The sequence below is a fragment of the Meriones unguiculatus genome, chromosome 10 (assembly GCF_030254825.1).
Source record: "Meriones unguiculatus strain TT.TT164.6M chromosome 10, Bangor_MerUng_6.1, whole genome shotgun sequence".
Classification (NCBI taxonomy): domain Eukaryota; kingdom Metazoa; phylum Chordata; class Mammalia; order Rodentia; family Muridae; genus Meriones; species Meriones unguiculatus.
Genome location: NC_083358.1, coordinates 64,366,497 through 64,386,914, shown reverse-complemented (window position 1 = coordinate 64,386,914; position 20,418 = coordinate 64,366,497). Strand labels below are relative to the sequence as shown.

The 20,418-nt window shown below is 38.0% G+C and overlaps 1 protein-coding gene across 2 annotated transcripts in view; it reads right to left on the bottom strand.

Annotated features, from left to right (window-relative positions):
- The window catches only part of Bmpr1b (bone morphogenetic protein receptor type 1B), a 323,473-nt gene that overhangs the window by 203,738 nt on the left and 99,317 nt on the right, over positions 1 to 20,418 (bottom strand). Inside the window, exon 1 of one of the 2 annotated variants that reach the window (XM_060392620.1) lies at positions 11,251 to 11,371. The exons of the other annotated variant lie outside the window; for it this stretch is intronic. The gene's annotated coding sequence lies outside the window, so the exon portion shown is untranslated. Of the gene's footprint in view, positions 1 to 11,250; positions 11,372 to 20,418 lie in introns of those variants that run through there. 2 annotated transcript variants of the gene reach the window in all.

Sequence of the window (20,418 nt, the reverse complement as noted above, 5' to 3'; positions counted from 1 at the left end):
AGGACCAGACAACACAAGAGGCAGGTATATAAAACCTGACCCACTCCATGCACACAGGCCCTACATTTAGCTAGGACTCCAGTGACAACTGAGATAGTCAAAAGAAGGGAGTGAGAGGGGCAAATGGAGCTCCAAACTTTAAAATTCAGGGAGCTGATGAATTAGTCCACAGTACTGTGTCCCGGTGGTATTTTAGGGGGTAGGTAGTAAGAGAAGAACACAGCAGCCTCTCATACCTTCTAAGTGATACCTGAGTTTGCAGAAGATATGGCCCAGTAATGCTAAAGGTCTGCTAACAAGCTATAGGAAATCACAACTGCTAAAGGCCTGATCCTTCATCCACTTAGTGATTCTTTCAACACATACTTCTGAACTCTACCATGTGGCAAGAACTTATTATTTCACACACTACTGAAATGAAAAGGTCAATCCCCTGCCCTCAGGAAGCTTCACTCATACACTGAACACACAAAGAGTAGATTCAGTAGTCTGCAGACTTACTTTGAAAATAGCAGGGAAAAAACAAAAAAAGAACCTGGTTACTCTTAATCATCCCACCACTGAAACACAGCAGTGTATTGTAGAGATCTGCAAGAATGATTATCAGGATATCAAGATTAACAAAGTTCATTCCTTCCCCCAAATATTAAATATGAATAGAACATCCAAAAGATAGGTGCAAAAGACAACAAATGTATGGATTGTAACATGGTGATTAACTATGTCTGCTTTATGCAAACAGAATTGACAATATTTTAAGTATTAATATTTTAAACAAAAATGTTCAGAAATGCTTGCTAAATATTAATATTTTCCCTTTGTGGCCCATGCTTCTTGTTGATTTCTGGCCTTACAGAAAACTTTCTCAGATAGTCAACTCTATAATTTCATGGAATTGAATGGTTGATCAAAAATCTTGGGGGAGCCTCTCAGTCTTGCTGAATATTTCTTGGGCTTCAACTCCTCTGCTGTATACTGCTAGTACATTCATCCACAGCGAGAAAAACAGTCATGTGGTATGGTAGCTCCCTTCAAAGATCCAAACATAAAGACCTGGCAGAACAGGAAGCTCTGCATCCCGAGTAATGAGCCAGTTTTATAAAGGGTGCAGCTTTTAAAGCATTATTCATGAAAAACAGTATTTTAAAAATTAACCCCCTTTCATGGAGGATACCAGAAAAACATGGCCCAAAGAACCAACCAAGCCAAGCCCACACGGGCTCCCAGAGACTGAGGCAGCAAGGCTGTGTGGGTCTACACCAGGTCCTCTGCATATATGTTATCTCTGTTAGCTTGGTGTTTGTGGGACTCCTAATAGCAGAAGCGAATATCTCTCTGACTGTTTTGTCTGCTCTTGAGACTCATTTCCGAAGGGGTCTTCCAAGCCAGTCTCAATATGAGGGCTTTTGCTTTATCATATTGTATCCTGTTTTGCCCTGTTTGGTCTTTTGGGGGAGCCATATCTGAAGGAGAAGGGATGTGAGGGAGCCAGCTGTGAGGAGTGGAGGGGAGGGAACTGAGGTTGGGATATTCTGTATAAGAGAAGAATCTCTTTTCAACAAATAAATACATACACACCAACCTCCTTACGTATGTGCCACTGCTACCTTCCATTTTATTTTGTTTTCTAGGACATTGCTAGTTGAGACCCATTAGATGAACACTGAGGCCCAAAGAATGCAAACACTGGCTCTCCTTAAGCTCCACACTGTGGAAGGAGAGAGTTCATCTGAGTTTCACCCCGTAGCTGATGTCCCTACCCAGAGTGCGGAGGGCAGTGTATCTAAGCAGTCATCTGCCCACCGGACTCTCAGTATATTTTTCACTGGTAGATGCAAATCAAAGTTTCATAGAAACCTGAAACTCTTGGGGTATTTTTAAGGGTTATTTTAGGTCTTGAGGAGGTTTTGCCTTTACCTTTTTTAGCTTTGCTAGTGGAAAATAAAATCCAATTCCAGAGGCAAATGGGCCAGAAGCATATTTTTAATCCCCCAAGAAGCATACCCTATTTTGTAAGGTATTTGAGTTCCCAAGATTTTCCATAAGAAAAATTTTCCTGCTCCCCAAAACTGGTTAAATGTCACATTACTTGATGTTCTTATTATTCAAATCATGAGGCTTCCATGTTTCTCATTGCATTAACTCATACAGGACATTCTTCTCATTTTATACTTTGTGTTACTTTTTCTCTTCTGAGACATCTGCCCTTGCTTTTATCTCATTTCTATTATATTTAATTGACCCTAGCCATTAAAGGCATGTAACATTATTACTAGATATATACGAAAAGTTAAACCCTTATAATTTTCCACTTATAAATAAAGAACTAAGCATTCCAGTTAATATATGCCAGGGTTCTATGGCATCGCTGCTGTTCTATTTTTCACTAGTTGTTTTGTCCTTTCTTTCCATTTTACTAGGGCCAATATAAAAACATACAAGCCAGCCAACTGACGTCTTAAGTTCAAGTTAGACACAAAGCCAGCACTTAAGTAGATTTGGGGACCTGGAGCACTGCACTGAGGTGTCTTTCTAAAAGTGCAGCACTCGGCATGGCATGTTTTGGTTGGATGGGTTACAGATTTCTAAATTAAAAAAGCAACACTGTTTTCATTCCAATCTTGTTTATGTAAAGTTTCTGAAGATTAGAGCTTTCATGTTTTTTTCTCCCCCTTGCCTTTCTCCCCCTTTCCTGAGTTCCTCTTTGCACTGGGCATCCAAAAGTGACAGCCTGCTATTATCTCCAATACACAGTAGCAATTCCAGACATAAGCTCTGGACCTTGACACTGTGTGTGTGTGTGTGTGTGTGTGTGTGTGTGTGTGTGTGTGTGTGTAGGGAGGTGAACCTGAAACTCTACCTGTACCATGTGTGGGCAAGCAGAGAACAGAGGAAGAGCAAGTGCTCTCAAATATGACATCTTTATTTTGATCCAGTCCAGGGGTTCCTACAATCTAGGGGAACGGTTTACCATTAAGCTATTGCTCAGGTCTCTGTAAGATCACCTTCAGTAGGATATCACATAACATTCATGAGTGAGTTAATAAAAAAGCAGAGGTCCTTATGTTCATATTATCATCTTATCTTCAATTGGTTATTTCACTCTAATTGATAAGACTTAAAGAAAACTCAATTATTTAACTAATATAATGAACAATCTGTATGGCATCCTTCCTACAAAGACCCTGGTCCTGGATTCCAGATGTTTAACATTATTTTTAAAGACATATTTATTGGTGTGATCAAGTTGAGGATGGGATGACAGAAATCTTATTTATGGGATTTTCTAGGTGAACCCTAAATGTCCATATGTCTCACAAAAGGAAGGACAGGGTAAGACTGAATACTCAGAATGGAAGGAATAATGAGGCATGATAAGTGGAAATTGGTGTGATAAGTCTGTTACTCTAGGAATGCCAATAGCCACTAAAGACAAGAGAAGTTAGGGATGAACTGCCTCATAGAACATGGGAATGCACATATTTTGATTTTTGACCCAGAACTAGTTTTGAGCTCCTATCACACTGGGAGTGTGAGATAGTAGACTCTTGCAGCTGCCTCAGGAAACTAATGCAAGTGTGGTTGTTGTCATGTCAAAATACTGCACTGAGATTTTAAATTAATAAGTCTAGAGAGGTAGCCACTGGAAAAAAATGAAGGAGTCCATTTGAGTATGTCCACAGGCCTGGAAAGTAGTTTTGAAAGCTTTTGATGTGTAAAATGTTTAAAGTATGAAAACATCCTAGTCCAAAGGGCAAGTTTAAAGTATCATTAGATCTTCCAGAAAGTAGTTTGCCAGGAATTATTAGCAGCCTTAAAGTATGACTCTTCTTTCATACATTAATTCCTCCACTAAGACTTACTACGAGGACTTGTCAGGATCAGATCAAAATCTATGACATTAGATGTCTCAGTACCACTTAGCTATATCAAAATGAAGAAAAACAACAACAAACTATCAAGTATAGAAGTGTGAAAATGTTGTTTTTATTTCCCCAAATGAAGGGAAGAGATAAGAACTGTACCGAAGCTTTACGAATACATGGCTTGAACTGAACCCAGAGTGTTTCTATCTAACTAACCTCAGGCCTAGGCCTGGAAGCTTCTAGCCTCCAAACAAACTCATCTTCTACAAGCCCAGAACTTGAAGGCTTCATCTTCCAGCCTCCATCTGCTAACCTAGGCCTAGAATGTTTTCAGCCTCTGAGACTTACTGCTGAATAAGCTCACCCCTTCTAGCTCTTTCTGAACTCTGGCTGCCTTGTTCAACTCAACTTTTCTGGCTCAAAACTCTGCTCCAAGCTGACTGATCCAAACTGGCTTCTCTCTGCTTCTCACTGAATTGCTCTGCTTGGAAAAACTGCCTCTGAACTTCATGAACTGAGCTGCACCAATTCAACTGCGCTCAGCTGAACCGCACTAACTACACGGAACTGTACTATGCTACCAAACTCTACCGTACTGTCTCCACCAACTGGGCTGTACGCCTGCACTATGCTCTATTCATCTCTACTCTCTCTGTACTGCTCTTGCGTCTTTCCTTTCAGTTCTCGTCAGAGTTGGATGTATTCTACGTCTGATTCATTCTATCAAATCTTTCTCTGATTCCACATTTTGTCTGCCCCTCAATTAACTTAGGAATAACCACTAATTAACTAAAAGTTATATCAATAGTAAATATTATAACCATCAATACTCCTCTAAAGCTCTAGCAATTTAAAATCCACAAAAATTATTATCAGAGTTTTTAAAACACTTTTTCACATAGGATTCATCAATTCATGAACAGCCTATGTTTACAAATTTACCTCATGAAACAATTTTGTAATTGAGAAGTTTCTAGTGTGAGAATATAATCAAAGAAAGTAAAGAATTATTTCATGAAGAAAAGTCATGATCAAATTAGAACTAATTTTCAGTTTTCACATTTGAGCAGAACAAACTCAGTAAAACAAAGGTTTAGATACATAAAATCATCTCTCAAGTATGAGATGAAAAAAATCTCCATTTTCAAGATATTCCTTTTGTAGCAAAACAGATATTCTATACCAGATATTCTAATAGCTAAGCCTTGATTTAATTGCCAAAAATAGTGAGAATTCATAGACTACACATGCACAATTTAGTCTTAGTAATTTAATAAGTAACATCAACTTTAACAAAGAAATGAGAATTAACATTTATAAACACTTTATAAACACCAAGAAAAAGGTACTATTCACTTTTATCCAGTGAGTTGGAAATAACAGATGTTTTTATAAATCCCCAAAGAGCTGTTATCTATGACTGCATGACTGAATGCAAAGGAAATCTCTAGATGAAGGAAGTTTGTAACTGCTATTCTTGCTAAAGGATTGCTGATCCTAACTGAGAAGATATACAGGTGACCATGGTAAAAAATATTTTTTTTTTTTGAAGAATATATTTGGTCACCAAAAGATGCAATTCAAGTGTCAGTCAGTAGCTTACTATGGACACCTCACACATAGCAACAATTCATTTCCTGACCTTATAAGATTTGCATTCTGGTGTAATATTTTAACATTAAAACTCATAGTGCCATCAATTTTATGTATTTTAGAATGCTCACAGATGACTTAAAGATTGCTTTGAAGTAGCACATGTTCAAATTTAACCAACAGATTGTGCCTAAGATCTCAAAAATTAAAATAATTTTACTTGATCCAACATCCCCGTGGATCAACTCCTGAAAGAATCTGAACATCTAATTTAACAACAGAACTAACATGTAGATGAAATCTTTATGAAATGATTCTTAGAAAGAGAGTGTTTGTCTAAAAATCTTCATATTTGTTTAAAAACTACAGACCAAGCATTTAAATTCTCTCATAGATTATAAATCACTGAAAATTGAAGGCAGCTATATAAACAGATCACGGCCCGCATCTGCTGTATAGACACTGTGATCTCTAATGCAGAGCATTTAGCCTGCTCACCTCTCAGCTGCCATCTTTGAATAAACATGTGTTAGAGCACCATCAATCTAAGCACTGGAGGACATTTTTCTTTCAAGAACAAAGACATTTTCAACTTTGGACTAGATATACAACTGTAAAGCCAAGCAGAAAAAGAAATCTTCTGATACAGGTTTATGTTAAATGTTGAACATGATACGACCAAACTTTTCTAAAGAGAATGTGCCCCTTCAAGGACTTGGGATATTCATTTTTAACTGTTTTCTTTTCTGTTATTTTTCTGTACCATGGTACTTAAAGAATACCTTTTCTTTCTAATACTTGGAGAAATTGTAGAAAGAAATTAGTTTCATCAGAAATTAAAAAATAAAAAGTGCAGGAATTATCAAAGGAGATACCTTATCTCTACAACTATTTTAAGGGCATCCAAATATAGGAAAGACAAAAATAACCAAAATTAGTATTAGAAGAGTTGGTTCTTTCAGAATCTGATGACCAAGGTTACTATGTTGGATTAAAGATAGTTAAAGATTAGAATAAGGATTTAGAAGTTAAAAAAAAAAAAAAGCATGAAGTACTGTCAAAAGGAAACGCTTAGGAGAATCAATACTTAAACAGCAAGGGCTCAAGGTAACCAGGACCACATTCTCTGAATTTATCGAAATTTCTACACACTACTGTAACTGCAGCTCTCTCTCTCTTCACCCCACTCCCTTACAGGACTGTCTGCCATAATGGTTGTTTGTTGAGGGAAATGGGGTGGAGAAACAGGTTATTAATGCTTGCCATTGAAGAAAAGCTTGTCTGTGCCAGTACACTGGAAAACTGTTTCACAATAGTTGATCTATGTGAAAATGTTAACCCCTGACGTGTGGCCAAGGTCACAGAGACCGGGATGATGCCACACACAATGCGTGCCACCTGAGCGAGCGCAGAGAGAGTGTGTGGCAGTGGTTATTTTTATGTTACAGGTCTCACCGGGAACCAGGAAAAGAAAAGGTAGAGTAGTTTGTTCTTGCTTTGTTTTGCTTTTACATGATTTCATTTCATGATCCTACTTACGGGGTTACTGAAATACTACCAGTACCCTGCTTATGAACGCGTGCGAGGCCTTCTAGGTGGGAGCTGGCAGCACAGCTTTTAGATGAAATATGAGAACAACGTTACCATTTCCAAATTCAATTTCAATAACTGCACTATCATGGGGTCCTCTGGAATCGCCAAAGACAACAAATGTGAACTGTTTACCTTGAGTGGCACATTTCTGTCATCCAGTTCACATGGCCACTCGGCGGTGGGCCCTCACCACCGCTGTTTCCATTAGCGCCTTCCATGTACCCTCCACCTTCTACTGCTGCTCTCAGAGCGCCATTTTACAAGAATGGAAACGCACCAAGGAATTTTTCCTGAAGTGAGACTCCAGCTATAAAACAAGTGAACCAATTTCCTGAGACCTGAATAAAGAACATTTCTTTCTCACTGATTAGAGAAATCCAATTTCAATTTCTGTTTATATAAGACTTGGCAGTCTTTATTAGCATCATACTGAAATATGGTTCTTGAAATTAAAAAATAAGAACACAACAAAAATAGGTCAGCATTTTTCTCAAGTAGCAAGCATACTGATTTCTTCATAGGAAACATACACAATCTAGTGAGAACTTCACATCTCGCAAGTTTCCTACTTCAACATTTAAAGGGTATTGGGCTGAAGCCTCATAAGGACCGAAACAGCCCATTACTACAGACAGAGAGAGCCTGTCTCAGGATTGTTGTAAACTCAGTGCAAAGTCTGGAGCCAAAAAGAATGATCCATTTACAAATTTTCCTCTTTTAAGAAAGTAAAAATATTTTTTTCAGTCTGGACATGATGACATTACTTTTTCTTTTTTAGCCCTTCATGCTTTTGATTCACTAAAGAGAAAGATTTTTGTTTTAAGCATGAATCACATAGCTATATTTTCCTTTTGCTAAATTAGCAATAACATATCAAGAAAAAAATGTTTTTATATTCACTAATAATAAACTCTTCGGACATTGAAGTGCTGGATTCAGTGTTCACATCATCTTATTTTGTATGACTAATATTCCCCCTTTTCAGATGAAGAAACCAAGGCTTAAAACGAAAAACCACACATACTATACTCCATACTTATGACAAAGTGAGTGTCCTTACATACTGTCAACAGAATGAATCAAAGTACCCACACCTCTATTAGGGATTTACCTAATCATCTGGGCCTTCAATGACCTATCTCTAGTAATTTATCTTTTCAAAAGTTGGCAGACAGATAAAACTGAGAAAATAATCTAAGCTATTTACTCCCTCTATCTCTGATTAAACCCTTATGAGTCTTTCATGGACTGGTTGAAGACTAATGTCTTCTTCCCCCACTGACATAAATTCTGCTTCACTGGGTTGTACATTTTGCTTAAATATTACTCTATTATGCTTCTTTATACTCAGCATCCAGGATAGTCCCTGCACATAGATGATACATCCTTTTGTTCAATAAGTGATTGTTAAAATAATACTTATACAAATAAAACATCCCAATGTCGAGTGCAGGTAAAACTTCATGCCATACAATTATGAATAGAATCCATACCTGGTATTTAAGTTTCTCTAACTTCAACATGTATGAGAAGTATGTACATATCTTATAAACTTAGATCCAGTTGTGCCACAGTAGAAACTGAGAATCCAGTTACATGGACAATGGTTCCTAGACCACCTTCCCAGTTGTTGTGACAATCTACAAGGAAATGAGAAGAGCTCTTGACCTTGTTTAGGAACTTACATGTTCCTTGGATATTAACCTCCATTCAGAACTGAACCAAACCTCAAGTTACTACACTTGGTAAGTAAGGACAATTATGTGTTTGTGTGAATTTTCCCAACATTAGTGTTGATTCAAATAAGGACCATTGTAAAGTTAGCACCTTCAGTCCTAAGGGGCAAGAAAAGTAAGGGGGGGCTCATTTTAATAGTAAGTAAACAAAAAATGAAGTGTTGATTGTAGCAATTACCACTTCTCTTTCTCTTTCATGGTATATGTCATAGTGCCCCCAACATAGAAGAACTAGAGTAAATAAAAACAGAATGAGGGAGCAAGCAAGCAAATGATTCTTCTGAAAAGCAAGCAAGAAAATGATTCACCCTGAGCCATGCTAATTCCTGGCTCATGATGACAGTTCTACCAGATCTGGTGAGGGTGAGCCTGACGAGTTAATGAATCTATGATGGTGAAGAGGACACACAATTAACCTCTTAGCTGCTCTGTTTTTGAATGCTGCCTTTTTCTCCCCTCAAACACTACGTACTTTCATCCCAGCACTTCCTTTGTGCTGTGCCAAGGCTGAAATTTGTTGCCTCTATTATTCTTAAGTGCGGGATTATTGCCATTACAAAACCATGAGTGACAAAAATACTCAGGTTAACCAAATGATGGAAGTCACTATAATAATTCTCCCTTCCCAGTTTCTATTTAAGCACACAGAAAATTAGCTTTCTGTACACAGGAAACTTACTGAACTGAAAAGACATCATTGAAACTCTACATTTATTTCCTTAACGGACCTTGCTGACAAACTATTATTACCCTAATCCAAGCATGCTATCAATATGAAAGTGCATACCAAAGAAAGATGTAACTACTGCATTAAACCAGGCCCTTCTGGTTACCTCTACACACGCAAGTTGTATGGAGACTGAGAAAGTGCTGAAAGCATTCAAGTTACGAGCATTTGATCACTATGTGGTTGATGAACAGACTGAGTACCGACCACCTACAAAAACAAACAAAAAAAAAAACAAAAACGAAAAAAAAAAAACAATGTATATATTGAATCTCCTAATAGACTTTAGGAAAACTCAGACAATTAAATAGCAGTACAGGAAAAAGCAATTATTCAACTTTTAACCTTAATTTCGAAATTAATAAAAAGGTCTAGGAGGATACATTGTGTTTAAAAAGACAACAGGGGCAGGAGAGATGGCTCAGGGGTTAAGAACACCGGTTGCTTTCCAGAGGTCCTCAGTAGTCCTGGCAACCACATGGTTGCTCTCAGCCATCTATAGTGAGATCCAGTGCCCGCTTGCATACATGTGGGCCAAATGCTCACACACATAAAATAAATCTTTAAAAAGAAGAAGACACAACAGTAGTCCTTTCAATGCCTCTATTTTAACACATTAGGTGATGGTACTTGAAGAAGGAGCCTTTTAGAGGTGATTAGGTTCAGATAAGAACCTGAGAGTGGAGTCCTCAGGACAGAATTAGTTCCCTTCCAAGAATAAACACTACAGAGACCTGCCTCTGTCTCTTTCTCTACTCTGTGAGTCCACAGGGAGAGGGTGGCCATCAACAAACTACACAAAGGCAGTCCTTACCACAGCCTGGCAGGGATGCATCCTTGGATGCATCTTGGTCTTGGACCTTCAGCTTCCAGAACTGTGAGAAAATAAGTTTCTGTTCTTTAAACTACCTCATCTGTTTTAATATAGCAACTACGACACATAATAGAACGTCTCCAATTGCTGCCTTTATCTTTATAGATGAGTCATTCTAGATTATAATATATATATATATATATTCTAAACTACCATAAATGTTATGATACAGTAGGAGGGTAGACGTAGTTGGTAAATATTCATTTTCAACTGCCAGTCATTGACAAAAAAATACAAAAGAGAAAGAGGACAAAACCTGGACAATCATTTTAACAAGTAACTCAGAAATGCACTTTGAGGTGGGCGCTACCTCATTAGCAATAAGTGCAGGCACGACACGCAGACATTGCCCCACACAAAACCTCTTCCAGCAGCATCAGAAAAGAATGTTTTCGGCATGTGTCACTTCTCAGGTCCAGGCCTCTAGCACACTTCTTGTTATATGCAATTAGCTCCATGCCAAGATTTAGTACATTTCATAATAAATCCCTTGACTGCATTAACTGTAGGCTTGGCAAACTTGGAAAGGCTCTATTCAAGCAAGCAGAAAACAAGCCACAAACTTCTCCCACAGCAAAATGCACTTGCTAGATGCCAACACACAACAAATTTCCACCGTTTTCCATGCCCTCCTCCATTCATCCCTCCCCCTCCACATGAGGTAGGGAAGGAGACAGAAAAATCCAACCTGCCATGTGACTGTGATTAAAGAGCACATACTAACAAACAAAGCAAGACCCTTGGCTTAGTTCTGCCCCTCTGCTTCATCTCGCTCCTAGCTCATTCTCTAACCCTTCGTATCCACCCCTTTGCCCCAACCCAGAATCTAAAGTCACTTCACAGATGAGAGGCAGCATTTACCCTCATTTAAACAGTAACCATCTGTTGCTGGCAGAACTGCTATGGCTCCTTCTCAGGTTTCCAGCTTTGGAACAGGAAGGCTCTGGTGCATTGTGGTGACTGTGTGGGAAACAGTCTCTGCACAGAACTAATGAGCACTTCCTCTCTTGGAGCCACAGCAGAGAATCAAACCTTTCAGTTGTTTCAGTGTTCACTGTTAGAGAAAATAATCAGAACAATAGCCCTGTTGGGGGTAGGGGCGTGGTTTGGTGTTACACAAAGGGGAATTTCAATCTTGTTTTTATTTGGCTAATTAGAAATTCTCTTTTTTTAGTCTGGGAAATGCCTTGAGAAGGTACAAAATCATTTTTAGATATCTTAGATTGTGATATACTGACCTAAACAAAGAACATTTGGATTTTTATTGTTGTTTTTTTGTAATATTTTATTTGTTTACTTTTTCAAAACAAGGTTTCTCTATATAGGCTTGGTTATCCTGGACTTGCTTTGTAGACTAGGCTGTCCTCAAACTCACAAGAGACCCACCTGCCTCTGCCTGCCTGAGTGCTGGGATTAGAGAAGGTGTGTGCCACCACACCTGGTTGATAAAGAATATTTTAATCATAAGTAAATTACAATGAATATACAAGGAAAGAGTAACATAGCTTTATTAAAACTCTACTAAGTTCCTTTTGCATAACACATTTTGAACACCACCACTGTGCTTTAAAAAACAAAAAAAACAAAAAACAAAAAAAAAGATTTTTTTAGACTATTTCTGTCAGATCCCATTCAAGAGATTTCTGGTATTCACATACCTAAAAGATTAACATTATACATCTTTTCCAAAGATCTGATGTGTACCTACAAGAAAAAAAAAGAGATTCCTAAAGCTTATATTTTGTTCTCTTTAAAAGCTATTCCCAAACATAAGGAAGAGAAAGAAAAAAATCTAAAGAGGGTAGGGGCAGCAATACAGTGAGTCAAGACACTGCAGGGGCCTGACACCTGACTTTGATCTCCAAAACCCACAAAGAAGGTTGGAGAGAACTGAGCCCACAAAGTTGTCCCCTGACTTCCTCAAGCACACTGTGGCAGGCATGCTTGCAGACACAGTCATGTGCTCGCTCTCTTACACAAATAAAAAATATTAATTCTACTGCTATTTCAAGGTTTACAGGTACAAAACTTTAAATGCTTTAATACTAACAAAACAGCCTGTATCTTCAGCTTAAAAAGCAACCGTTCTCTTGGAATATGGCTTCCTTATAATAAGTTGGATCATTGTTGCAGTTTGAGATAAAATCCAATAAGATAATTTAGTCCCGTGTAAACGGACTTAGAACAAAATATTTGGAGTCAGAACAATCCTAGGACATTTTGGTCATTGGGCTCTGTAATTTATGGGTACAAGCAAATATTTAGAGATGGCCTTCCTCTTCTCCACCCCTCCCACCTTTGCAAGCGTTGGACTGTCAATATGCCGTCTCCCTGAGCTTCAGTCTCTTCTCTGTAACATGATTAATAACAGCATTTCCATTGCAGGATTGTGAAAAATCAAGCACTTTATGAGGTGCTCCAGGAAGTGCTCAGGGTCATGACCCCTCCTGCCGTCATAAATGGAGCCCTTTGGCATCACCTATTTCTAGTAACTACACGACAAACAATCTTCCTTACTCTCCCCTTTTCCCTAGTCTGACATTTTAGTTGAGATATTTCATCACTACCCTTGAATCATGGTGTATTCTGATGTTCATCCTCTTTGCCTTGCTATATGGGGTTTGAGCATTTAGCAGAGACCTCCTTCTTGATTAGTTTCTCTAGGTGTTCAGATTTTAGTATGTTTATCCTATATCATATGTCTAATATCCACTTAAGAGTGAGTATATACCCTGCATGTCTGTTTGCTTCTGGGATACCTCACTCAGGATGATCTTTTCCAGTTCCCACCATTTACCTGCAAATTTCATGATTTCCTTGTTTTTTTATTGCTGAGTAATATTCCATTGTGTAGATGTACCATAATTTCTGTGTCCATTCTTCAGTTGAGGGACATCTGGGCTGTTTCCAGCTTCTGGCTATTATGAATAAAGCTGCTACAAACATGGTTGAGCAAATGTTCTTATTGTGTACTCATTTTTTAAACACTTCATCAACCCCTTTACTGAAGTTTCTCCAGGCATGTGAATTCAGCTCATAACTGGGTGGACTCTTAAAAAACATAGCCAAAATGGGCACCAGACTCTTGTCTGCTAAACACTGCTTTCTGAAGCCTTACATTTGGTAGACGGATTGACTATTGCATCTTTAGTTCACATCTTTCCCTGAGAATGATGATAACATATTTCTTCCGTGGCTGTCTTGCCTCAAATATCAGTAAAATATTTGGAGTGATGCTATTCCCTGTTTTGCTTTCAGAGAGGGCTTAATCACAAACTAGGCTGTCCTATGTTTAAAATGGGCTAAATATATAAGTTGATAATAGCAGACTATTTTTTCATTCAAAATATAGGGTTTTTTGGTTGTTTTTTTTTTTTACTTCTGGGGTATTGGGGGGGGCGAATAATTTCAAATACTACTTCCATAATTGTTTTTCTTTCTACAGAGTCAAAGATTACAAATATTAATCCTTCATAGCATATTTCTCATTCCCTCTTCTTTACGACGTATTATGTGTCTGTAATTTGCAATGTGCTGTGGGGTTCCTGTTTCTTTGATGCCTTGCATTTAATTGGAGTTTATTCTTCATATGTTCGCCACAGATTTTTATTTCCAAGATAATTTCATATTTTTCTTTCATTAATTTACTGAGAGCTAACCATGATTTTTATTTCACCCTTACCCTTGTTTCTGTTTCTCTGAATTCTGGTTTAACCATTAAATTCCTGACTAAAGAGTGCTTTCCCATTGGTGACTGCTGGAATATATTTAATTTTGTTTAGACTGTAAACAGTTTTTTCCTACTATTTGATTGTCTTTCAAGGTGGGATATTTATTTTCATTGATTTGTAGAAAACTTCATTACTCCATTTTAACAAATAGCTCTTATAAGGCGTTACTTTTGTCGTTAAGTTTGTGATGTTGGGTACCTGATGAGATTTGTAGATTAAAGGCCCACTTTTCTGTCCATCTGGGAAATGTCAAGAGGTGGGTGAGTGTGCAGGTAGTCTACCTGCTCAGCTGCAGGAAAACTTGTAGCTGTCTTTTGTTCTACAGAATCCTAAAATTAGCACCCCTTTCTCCTGTACTGTCTGCGGGTCAGGTGTCCAGTACTATACCACATATCTGAGATGATTCACTTAGCAGAGGGGAAAGGTTGGAGGTCGTGGTCTGAGACATTTGCTCCCATGCCTGTAGACTCCATTGCTCTTGAATGAGAAAGTGCATCTGTGGAGTATGCAGAGAACAAGCTGTCCTCCTCCTGGTACCAGAAAAGCAAACACCAGAGAGAAAGAGAGGCTGGGGTCCCACCACCCCCTTTTCAGAAAGTGGCCCAAGAGCTAAGACTTTCAACTAGTTCCCACTACTCCACAGTCTGGGCAGTAAGCCTCTAACTCATGGGCCCTAACAGAACATTCTTCACTAACACCATCCAAGTGCCAAAATTTCCCTTTCCCTTCTTTTTCCCTCTCTTTGCCCTCTCACGGGAAGATCAGCATTTCTGAGACTAATAGAGTAAATTGTTGGTCTGGTCTTTAACCACCCTCATAGTCTGATCTCCATCTGCCCAGTTTCCTTCTTTCCAGTATCTTCTGAGTTTGCCATATATGACTTGTGCTGTGATCACTACAGTGATTCCTTATGTTCTGGCCTGTGTCTCTTGCCCACCATTTTCTGTCTGTGTTATTTACTGTAACACTATTGTCAGTGGGATAGAAGAGGATGAAGGGTTCAAGGGTATTATAATAGTGATATTCTGGGTCTTTTGTGATGGTATGAGAGGTTGTATGCTAAAATTTTTCCATATAATTTTCTATCATCATTAAAAAAAAGTAACTTGGCACAAACCTAACATTGGCATTACCTATGTGGAAAGTCTGAACTTAGTTTGTGAAAATAATATTTATGACTTTGTGTGCTCTATGTTACACAGCTCTATTGTTTTATAATAGAGCACAAAGCTGTTACATCTACTAACTGTGGTGTAAATCCCCTTCATGTATCCCGATCCTATAGATATATAGGACAGGCATAAATAAAGACAGTCATTTTCAAATTCAAATCTACTGTCAGCTCCATTTTACCTTCTAATTCAATTAATTTTAACTTTATTTTAAAATTTTAGATGAGGCTTTGGAGCACATATAATTTAGAATTCCTGTATCTCTTAGAATATTTAAAACCCTTACCAAGTTGCAGTGACTGTTTTTAAGTCTCTAGAAATGTTTTTTTTTTTCATTTTTGAAAGATAGACTAGTAATTTCTTTTTTCTTTTTCCTTTTAACACTTGAGGACTTAACATTTTAGGCACTGAACTTATGAACATCATATAGCAGTGATTTTTCTTGTTATTGTTGTTTTGTTTTGCTTTGTTCTTTTCAAGACAGGGTTTATCTGTATAGCCTTGGATGTCCTGGACTCACTTTGTCGACCAAGCTGACCTCGAACTCAGAGATTCACCTGCCTCTGCCTCCCAGAGTGCTAAGGTTACAGGCATATGCCTCAATACCGGGATATCAGTGATTTTTCTTTCTGTGGTGTAACAATCTTTGTCTTTGAACCACAAAGTACGCTGCATTTGTGTTCACTGTGATTACAGCTTTATTTAAACCTATTTGCAGCATCTTGGCTTGTGTTTTATTCCTTAAACTTTGCTTAGCTTCCTCTGTAGGGAAGCATTGACTCATGTGTAACCTTTCACTTTGAAAACATTTACAGAGTTGTGGCACCAGTCAGTTAATACAGAATTCTCTGATGTGTTTTCTAGACTGATTATATATAATGAATATGTATATGCATACATACATGTATATATATGTATTACTGAGCTGAAAAGACACTGATTATATACATATATTGTATACATATATGTGTATATATACATAATATATGTACAATATATTATATAATACATATACGTGTATATATGTATACATGTATATATAATATATATGTATTATATATTATGTATATATATATGTATAATATATATGTATGTATACACATGTATATTGTATATATATGTACTACTGAGCTGAAAAGACACCAAGGAAAATCTTTAGAGGATATATCCTCTTGGTGTCTTTTCAGCTCAACGATACATTTGAAATTACATTTAATATTAACCTGACCTTTTACTTTATATGTTTTCAATCCTAGAAAACATTTTTACAACTCATTCTATATAAGGTCAAAAATCTAAGCTGTGTCCATATAGACTGAACAATTATTTTAAATGCTATGAAATAGCCTCTCTCCGCAGTTATAAACATTATCTCAATTTAAAAACAAACACACAGATTCTGGCTATTATGAACAAAGCTGCTATGAACATAGTTGAGCAAATGTCCTTGTTGTGTACTTGAGCATCTTTTGGATATATGCCCAGGAATGGTATAGCTGGATCTTGAGGAAACACTATTCCTAATTGTCTGAGAAAGCACCAGGTTGATTCCCAAAGCGGTTGTTCAAGTTTACATTCCTACTGGCAATGGAGGAGGGCTCCCCTTTCTCCACAACCTCTCAGCTTGTGTCACTTGAGTTTTTGATCCTAGCTATTCTGATGAGTGTAAAGTGAAATCTCAGGATCATTTTGCTTTGCATTTCCCTGATGACTAAGGATGTTGAGCATTTCTTTAAGTGATTTTTTTGGTTTTGTTTTGTTTTTTGTTTTTTGTTTTTGTTTTTGTTTTTGCTATTCGATATTCCTCTATTGAGAATTTTCTGTTTAGCTCTGTACCCCATTTTTTAACTGGATTACTTGGTTTGTTGGTGTTAAACTTCTTGAATTCTTTATATATTCTGGATATTATTCCTCTGTCAGATGTAGGGTTGGCGAAGATCTGGTTTCACAGTCTGTAGGCTGTTGTTTTGTTCTGCTTATAGTATCCTTTGCTTTACACAGAAACAACCTAGATGTCCCTCAACCAAGGAATGGATACAGAAATTGTGGTACAATTAAATACTACTCAGCAATTAAAAACAAGGAAATCATGAAATCTGAAAGCAAATGGATGGAACTAGAAAAGATCATCCTGAGTGAGGAAACACAGAAGCAGAAATATACACATGGTATATACTCACTTATAGGTGGATATTAGCCATATAATACAGGATAAACATACTAAACCCTATAGCCCTACCGAAGCTAAACAACAAGGAGGACCCTAGGGAAGATGCTTAATCCTCATTCAGAAGGCCAAACAGTATAGACACTGGAAGCAGAAAAAGACATGGAACAGGACAGAAGCCTACCATAGAGGGCCTCTGAAAGAATCTACCCAGCAGAGTATTAAAGTAGATGCTGAGACTCATAGCCAAACTTTGGGCAGAGTGCAGGGAATCTTATGGAAGAAGAGGGTGATAGAAAGACCTGGAGAGGATAGGGGCTCCACAAGGAGAGCAACAGAACAACAACAACAAAAAAATATCTGGGTCCAGGGGGTCTTACGGAGATGGATGTTCCAACCAAGGCTATGCATGGAAAGCACCTAGACTCCCTGCTCAGACGTAGACTATAGGCAACTCGGTCTCCATGTGGATTCCCTAGTAAGGGGAGCAGTTAGGGTAAGATAATAGGAATTAGTTGAAGTTATTTTAAAGTAAAGAATAATTACAGACACATTGTAACTTAACTTAACGGGTACATACCCATGTTCCTTGTCAACTCATTAGATGCATTTAAAATGAAGCTATTTAAGACCTTGATAGACTGATTTACCCTGGGGATATAATACTACTTCATGTTTTTAGCATGTGTAAGAAATTGACTTGAGGTCACTTAACTGTAGCATTTCCATCAACTGAATAAGTGTTTCCAACACTCTAGCGGAGTTGCAGAAATTCCAACCAATCTTATTTGGGCGTTACTGAATTGTCAAGCATAAAGACATGACGTTTTGTGAAACTGTGCTGAAAATGTAAGTTTTATGCATGCATATTGTGGCACTGGAAAACCTGCCCGGCCTTTGAGTTCAACTTTTAGCAGTGTTACTTGCATCTCTAGGAAGGTGTGGAATATGTTCCCCTTGAACGCACACTGGACTTGTGATTTATATTAGTCAGTAGCCTGGCAGCAGTGATGCTCTGTTGGTTTCTGAACCCCCAGAGCTTCCACTGCTTCTGTTCCCCTTTGAAATTCTGCCACTGCCGTGAAAGAATAAGGTCAGGCTAGCCTGAAACCAGCTGAACCACCAGCTGGAGCAGAATCACGGTCACCCACTCGAGGTCAGCCTTAACAGAGGAGGCAACAGCCAGTAGACCCAAAATCATCCAGGAGGACTGGTGCAGGTAACGTTTCTTGTTCAAAACAAAGCAGGCATATATCTGTTTCCATATGGAGAACTAAAATATATTTTGTGAAAGAACAGTCAGTGCATCCCGGAGTGAGAAAAGACACAGACTACTACCCTGTTTCCATACACATGCTATTAAAATTATCTTCCTTGATGGAAAGGGAGACAAAGCCATTTTGAAATTTAACTGATAGAAAAATATTATTTCTCCAAATATTCCTTGGGGAGAAAATGGTGAAGGACAGCAACATAGGGGCCTTTTTCATACCAGTATCCAAACCCTGAGCATCTATTAAATTCACTACACAGCTTTTTGGCAATAGGCAGTCTGGAGCTGAGCCACAGTCTACAAAAGGAAATACACTTTTCAAAGCCTCACAAATTCACTCAGATAATCAGCCAAGCTTAAGTCACTGACTTATCGTTTAGAGTAAGTCATCTATTTTCTTCTCACTTACTTAAGCCACATCATATATCAGCCTGTTCTACAGAGATTGCTTTTAAAGCTGGGTTCTCCTGAAGCCAGCATTCAAGGTATCACCAATAGACACATTTCACTCCTGAAGTAAGGATCAAAAACTGTCCTGGCCTAGATATTGCACCCAACCTGTCTCACGACCACATCCTCATATGGCATTCTTTCCACTCCAAAGTCCTTGATCACTAAAGTGAGATTCTGTTGTCCCTAAAAGTTTCTTACAGTATCATTTTAATTCTTTGTTTTGAAGCAAAGTGTTCTGCTTTGAGTTTATACAGCAGATACGAACTTTAAAGTATCCTCACATTCCAGCAGCTCTTGAATAAAAATAAATAAGAGGTATATGATGTTCAGCTAACTTTAGAACTGCATTTCCTGCTGGGGAAATTCTGTTTTAGTAAATGAGAAATGCACGTGTAATTAAATAGAATTTAAATGTTTCTCTAACAGCCCAAGTCTACTGACACATATTATTTACTGTTTTGCGATGTTGTATAGCAAGATAACGATCTTACAGTTACACTCACTTCTCTTAGGCACTGGATGAGTACCATCAGCAGTAAATCTGCAATCAGTTACACTTAGTCTAAGAAGTCTAAATAATTCCTATGCTGGCAAGTTTTTTGTCAACTTGACCCAGGCTAGAGTCATTTGGGAAGAAGGGACATCAACTGAGGAAATGCCCCTACCAGCTGGGCCCATGGGCAGCCTATGGTGTGTTTGCTTAGTTAGTGATTGATGTCAGGTGGCTGATGTCACCCCTTGGCCGGTGGTCCTGGGTATGATTAAAAATAAAAATAAAAAGCAGACTGAACAGTGAGTGAGAGCAAACCACTCTCTGGAGAAAGTGGCATTTCTCCAGGATCTCTGCATTGCTTCCTCCCTTAGTTCCGACATGACTTTCCTGAATGATGGAAGATGAAATATACCCTTTCCTCTCCCACAAGTTGATTTTGGTCATTCTGACTTATCACAGCAGTAGAAATCCTAACTAAGACAATCCTGGCAAAAAGAGTAGCCATGTAACTATTAAACTTCATATTCAAACTAACTCTTCACTGTTGAATGCATCCCTGGTCATATGTGCAAAGTCTTTGAAATACACTTTGAGCTATGTATGGTTAGATAAAAATGCTATCCTAAAATGTTGGTCTAAGTTTGTAATAGTAGAAAAATCTGATTCCAGATCTTCTGCTAAATCATCAGATAAATGTAATCACTGAGTAACAGCAGGGGAATCAATATTATTTATTTGAT